The sequence below is a fragment of the Natrix helvetica genome (assembly GCF_964273705.1).
Source record: "Natrix helvetica genome assembly, chromosome: 5".
Lineage (NCBI taxonomy): Eukaryota > Metazoa > Chordata > Lepidosauria > Squamata > Natricidae > Natrix > Natrix helvetica.
This window is the reverse complement of record NC_138551.1, coordinates 76,656,841-76,663,255: the sequence shown is the minus strand read 5'-3', so window position 1 is coordinate 76,663,255 and position 6,415 is coordinate 76,656,841.

Below are 6,415 nucleotides of genomic sequence, written 5' to 3'. Positions count from 1 at the left end.
ATTCAGGGCTATGAAGTGACAGAACCCGAAGGAAACTTTAGAAGAGGGAAAACGACAGAGGAGTACAAGTAGTCTTAACTTAGCTAGTCTACCACCCTGGCTTTTAGAATGAGCAAGAAAGTAATTCCTTATTGATTGATTGATTGATTGATTGATTGATTGATTGATTGATTGACTGGTTGATTGATTGATTGATTGTATATGCTGCCCACCTCCTATTTAACCATTCTATGTAATGTTTAGGGCTGCAACACAAAGCCAAAGATTAAGAGACGAGAAACATCAGTCGTATGTATGTACATCAATTAATGTGCCCAAAAATATTGCTGTATGATGTGCCCACCTCTTGAATTGAGGATTACAGGATTAGTCCTCGGTTTACAACAATTCGTTTAGTGACTGTTCAAAGTTACAAATACAACAGCAGTGGAAAAAAGTGTCTTACGACCATTTTTCAAACTTACCACCTTCGAGGCCTCCCTGTGATCATGTGATCAAAATTCAGATGCTTGGCCGTGGGTTCATATTTATGACACTTGTAGCATCCCAAGGTCATGTGATCCCCTTTTGCGACCTTTTGACAAACAAAATCAATGGGGAGGACAGATTCACTTAACAACTGTGTTACTGGCTTAACTGCAATGATTCACTTAACAACTATGGCAAGAAAGGTCGTAAAATGGGGCAAAACTCACGTAACAAATGTTTCACTTAACAACATAAATTTTGGGCTCAATTATGGTCGTAGGCCGAGGACTACCTGTATCCTAAGTCCTGTTTAGAAAGGAACATAATTTAGCTCACAGTGCAGAACATTCATCTACAACAACTCACCACAGCCAACTTGCCGGGGGACAATTCTACATGGGACTAGAGTTACCCTAATATCGAAGAAGTAGTGGAATTGAATCATAAAAGAAAAAATACCAAAAGAGAGACAAAATGAAATGTGAATGATAAAAAATAAAATAAAAATATTTTAAATGATTAAATTGAATTAAATTGATTAAATTGAACGGAATACACAGGTACAGTATAGGTGGTACCTTGCTCAATAGTAGTAACTGTGAGAGGGATCTTGGAGTTCTAGTGGACAGCTATTTAATTATGAGCCAGCAGTGTGCAGCAGCTGCCAAAAAAGCCAACACAGTTCTAGGCTGCATCAACAGAGGGATAGAATCAAGATCACGTGAAGTGTTAATACCACTTTATAATGCCTTGGTAAGGCCACACTTGGAATACTGCATTCAGTTCTGGTCGCCACGATGTTAAAAAGATGTGGAGACTCTAGAAAGAGTGCAGAGAAGAGCAACAGATGACTAGGGGACTGGAGACTAAAACATATGAAGAACGGTTGCAGGAACTAGGTATGTCTAGCTTAAGAGAAAGAAGGACTAGGGGAGACATGATAGCAGTGTTCCAATATCTCAGGGGTTGCCACAAAGAAGAGGGAGTCAAGCTATTCTCCAAGGCACCTGAGGGTAGAACAAGAAGTAATGGGTGGAAACTAATCAAGGAGAGAAGCAACTTAGAACTGAGGAGAAACTTCCTGACAGTTAGAACAATTAATCAGTGGAACAGCTTGCCTCCAGAAGTTGTGAATGCCCCAACACTGGAAGTCTTTAAGAAGATGTTAGATAGCCATTTCTCTGAAACGGTATAGTGTTTCCTGCCTAGGCAGGGGGTTGGACTAGAAGACCTCCAAGGTCCCTTCCAACTCTACTATTCTATTGTATTGTATTGTATTGAATTGTTCAATTGTCTTGCAATGAGTTGCCCCACGGTGAATTGGCCATGGTGAGTTGACCGTAGCAAGTTGACCATGGCAAGTTAGCTGCAGCGAGTTGGCCCATTCTGTCCTAACATGTGGCTTGCTTGTCCCAAAGGTATTTTTTCCAAAAGCAACTGGACTTTGTTTTCCTATTAAAATGTATACCGTGTTTTCCATTGATCCCACAATTGCCATCTTCCTTTGATTCCCAAGACGGGAGAGTGGTTCTTGCTGGACAACCATATCTTTCTGTTATATCTTGAGCACCTCCAAGTAAAATTCAAGTTTTGTGTTTAGGAAAAATGTCAGGACGGCACAGTCATTCAGATGACATTTAAGCATATGATAAATCGCTTGTTTTAAAATCCAGATTAACCGAAACAGTCCAGCACTGAAAGGGTTATATACAATCGCCTACTTGCAATTAAATATGCCTTGCTTTGTTGCACTGAGGTTGCCTAGGATGAGAAGCTTAATCAGAATTCATTATTGAACCTCGCAATATTTACTTTGCAGAATGCTTTAATGTAAACTGACGCTTCTCAACTTTGACCATTTTATGACCTTGTGGAGTTCAACTGTCATAATTCCCAGCATGGCTGGCTGGGGAATTCTGGGAGTTGAAATGCATAGGTCTTAAAGTTGCCCCGGTTGAGAAACATGGATCTAAACTATCACCTCATTTAAGAGTGACCTGGGAAACAGTTTGAAGTCACACGACATGACCTCATTAATCCTGAATACTGCTTCATCAAGCTTTCCAGCAACCCTTTAAATCTTAAAGCAATTCAGATGGTCTCCGAGGCCCGTGATGGAGAACCTATGGCACATGTGCCAGAGGTGGCACGCAGAGCCCTCTCTGTGGGCACGTGCGCCATCGCCAGCTGCCCTTTTGGGTTCCAGCGCATGCATGCATGCTGGCCAGCTGCTGTCTTGTGGGTTCTGGCACATGCATGCACAAAGACCAGCTGACCGGCGCACATGCACGCACTGGAACCCGGAAGAGAGCAGCTGACCAGCACGCACGCATGCGACGGAGCCCAGAGGAGCAGCCGGCCACTACACACATGCACACCACCCAGTTGCTCTTTTCTGGGTTCCAGTGTTCTGGCCCGTGCACCCACTCAGCACTCAGTGCCAAAAAGGTTAACTACCACTGTCCGAGGCAGTTTAGAATGTTCAAATGAGATTCAAATCATTCATGAAAATCACTCGAGTTCAAAAAGCAAACAAAGGATTTTTCTACATGCCGACACAGAAATTGGTCTGTTTGCATGATGGTCAAACTCACAAAAATGTCTTTCTCTTATATTACAGGTCGATGTATCATAGTATCATTTACAAGAAATAAACTGGAGAAATAGAAATTAGTTTTGATCCTAAAGAGTTACTCTGTTCTGTCATTTGGGGATTGGAATTGCATTTTTATTGAACCCAACCCTGGATGATTAAACTTCCCTTCTGTGTGTCTTTATCGTAATGGGTTGACATAATATTCACCATCTAAACAGATGTACTGTATTGTACTGTTTAATGTTTGCAAAGAGACTGAATTTGTGTTGATTTTTAGTCACCAGCTAAGAGCTTACTCAGAAAGTGGTTAAGATTAAAAGTTAGTTACAGGAAAGAAGAAATGAAACCTTACCTTTTAAATATTGGAATAATACTGAAATAGGAACAGTCTCGGCAAACCAATACTGTCTACATCTTTTTTCTAATCTGGTATTCTCTGCAAATTCCCATCGCCAATCAGATCAACCAGTAATTTTGATTACAAGAAAGGAGTTATATCCAACATATCTAGAAGGCACCAATAAAGAGAATATTTGTAGCTCAGGGGTCCTTGATGCTCTCTGAGCTTGGTGGTTTTCTTGCAAATGTTGCAGACATAACACTGATAATGTTAACCTAGTTTGGGTAATGACACATCTACAAGAAACCCACCAAGCTCAGAGAACACCAAGGACCCCTCACATCTAGAAATTATCAGATTAAATAATTACTTTCATTGATGGTAGATCTAAGAGTTTCAGATGAAGAATTTGTGGCCTCCAGATATTGCTGATATTTGGGCACTAGTAGTAGAGACAGCTGGGAGATATTGTCAACAGCCACCAACATCCCTTATTGGCTGTATTGCTGGAGCTGAAGGGATGAAGGTTCCCTATGACCGTATATGGTGGGTGAACAGAACAGAAACATTATTCACACAATCCAGCAGCGCTATAAACATATCTATTCATATATACAACAGACAGAGTTGAACCGAATCAATAAAGGAAAATATTTGTAGCACAAGGGTTTGAAATGAAGGGTCCATGATGATGGTGGTGTTACCTAGTTTCAATCAGAATAGATCTGGAAGGGACCTTGGAAGTCTTCTAGTCCAACTCCCTGCCACCATTTCAGATAGGTAGTTGTCCATTTTTTTCTTAAAAACTTCCAGTGATGAAGCACCGACAACTTCTGGAGGCAAGCTGTTCCACTGGTTAATTGTCCTCACTGTTAGGAAGTTTCTCCTTAATTCCAGGTTGCTTCTCTCTTTGGATAATCGAACGTTTGCAAGAAAACAACCCAAGTTCAGAGAGCACCAAGGACCCCCCATTTGAACAGAATTGTTGCCTGTCAAAGATGGGCATTTGGTTTATTTTCAGCTTTTGCTTTCCCTATCTAATTTGTAGAGTAAAAACTCATGGGAAAGAAGGAAGCAGCCCTAATTAATTATAAGCCTGCATCCCCCAATAATTTGCCAATCAAACAGAAAACGGAGCGGGGGGGGGGGGAGATTCTCATCTCAGATTTAACATTTTAATGGAAAAGTATCTTTTTATCCATTGGTTCTTCAAGTGTTCTTGAAGCCTTGAAAACATGTTGTTCTCATATTTATATTCTTTACTGATGAGTGCTGACATATCATCTTTAAATATTTGTGAAGTTCCGTGGGCATTATTATTAGTTTCTATGAGAAGTTGGGGAGGTTTTCAGGTGCTCTCAGGTGGCCAGTTACAGTCAAGGGATTGTTTATTGCATTTCTTACACCAGGCTATGTATTCCTGTATTTGTAGATGGCAAATAAAAATAGGCTGGCTCAGTTCTTTTTGTTACATTAAGGCAAACAGATGGCAGAGGTTTTATACAGAGAAGCAGATGGATTGCAGTTGACATGGTGACCGAGGTAGGCCGGCAGTGTTTGAAAATAGTTGCGCAGGAATAAAAAGTTCAGTCCCACAAGAGGCAAAATAATTCTGCCACCTCCTACAGTTACTTGATGGAAACTGTATTTTTCTTCAACCCACACTTTGGTGAAAATATGTGAAGCTCAACCAAAAGCCTGCATATTCCTGTGATTAATAATTTGTTCACAGAACTGGTTTTGATTTATCAAATTATAAAACATTAATTAATTACAGTCTGCCTTAGGCAGGGTTAATTTATATTTCTAAAAAAAAACAGGTGTTTCAACTACAATAAGTTTAGCAAGAAGAAAAGTCACTCCCCCCCCCCCATCATTTAATTGAAGCCTAACTGTTTATGATTTTAAGGATTTCGGTATAACTAAATTCGTCAAGGACACATTTTAATAATTCCCTGTGTGGGTGAGGGAAAAACATTAACAACTATAAACTGGTTCAACTTGATTTAAGTTGGGATCTGTAATGGATAATGCTGATGGGCGGAATGTTCCAATAGAGAGATGCATTCAATTAGGTATTTTTAAAAAGTAATGAGCAATAAATTTATGAGACTCAGTTGTTCAGTCAAGCTGAATCAACAATTACTTGCAGAATGTCTTTAGTATTATGAGAGATACATTTACCTCACTGCCCTACTTAATCTTACTGTTAAGGATTAAGTGATTTCCATATAAAATCTCTCATGTAATTTTGATGCCCTTCTTCTGTTTCCTTAATCAGCTTATTTTTCATTGTCGGTAGTGTTATCAATGCTATTGCTAATAAGGTTTCTCTCTTTAAATCCATAAATTCTGTTTTTTGTTCTTCTGTATCTTGCCATCTGGGGTAGATTTCCCCTCCATTTAATTCCTCTTTCAGTATTCCACTCTTTCCATTTTCAGAAACAAACCAATCACCATAAATATCAGCAATTTTAATTTCTTTATATTCATTTTCCTCTTCGATTTTTAGGATTTTAACCCCACTTTTTCCATTTGATGAACATCTTCAACGTCTTCATCATATTTTGTTGTTAGATGCACTAAGTCTTCCAACTTCTTCTGTATCCTCTCACGTGTATTTGATAATTTCTGTATTTCTGAGAATATCTTTTGCAGACTTAAAACTTCTTTCTGCTGTTGAAATTGTGCCATTATCTCCAGCTAACAAACACTGCTGCTCTAGCTTAGGTTTTTAACAAGATTAAGCATAGATTCACAATAGCATTTCATTTTCACCATTCTCTGATTAAAAATATACTTCAAAGGAACATCTGTGTGCTTTTCTTCTTATCACTCTATAAACAAGCAGTGAGACCTTGAAGTGCCAAGACAGGATAATCAGTGAAAAAAAATAAAAGTGTTTCGTTTCCAATATACAAACCTCTAGCCTCTGAGTAGCAGTGTTAGTGTTGCAATGCTGCAATTTTCTTTGTTTCTTTTTGTTTCTTTTTTGTATTTCAAGTTTAAAA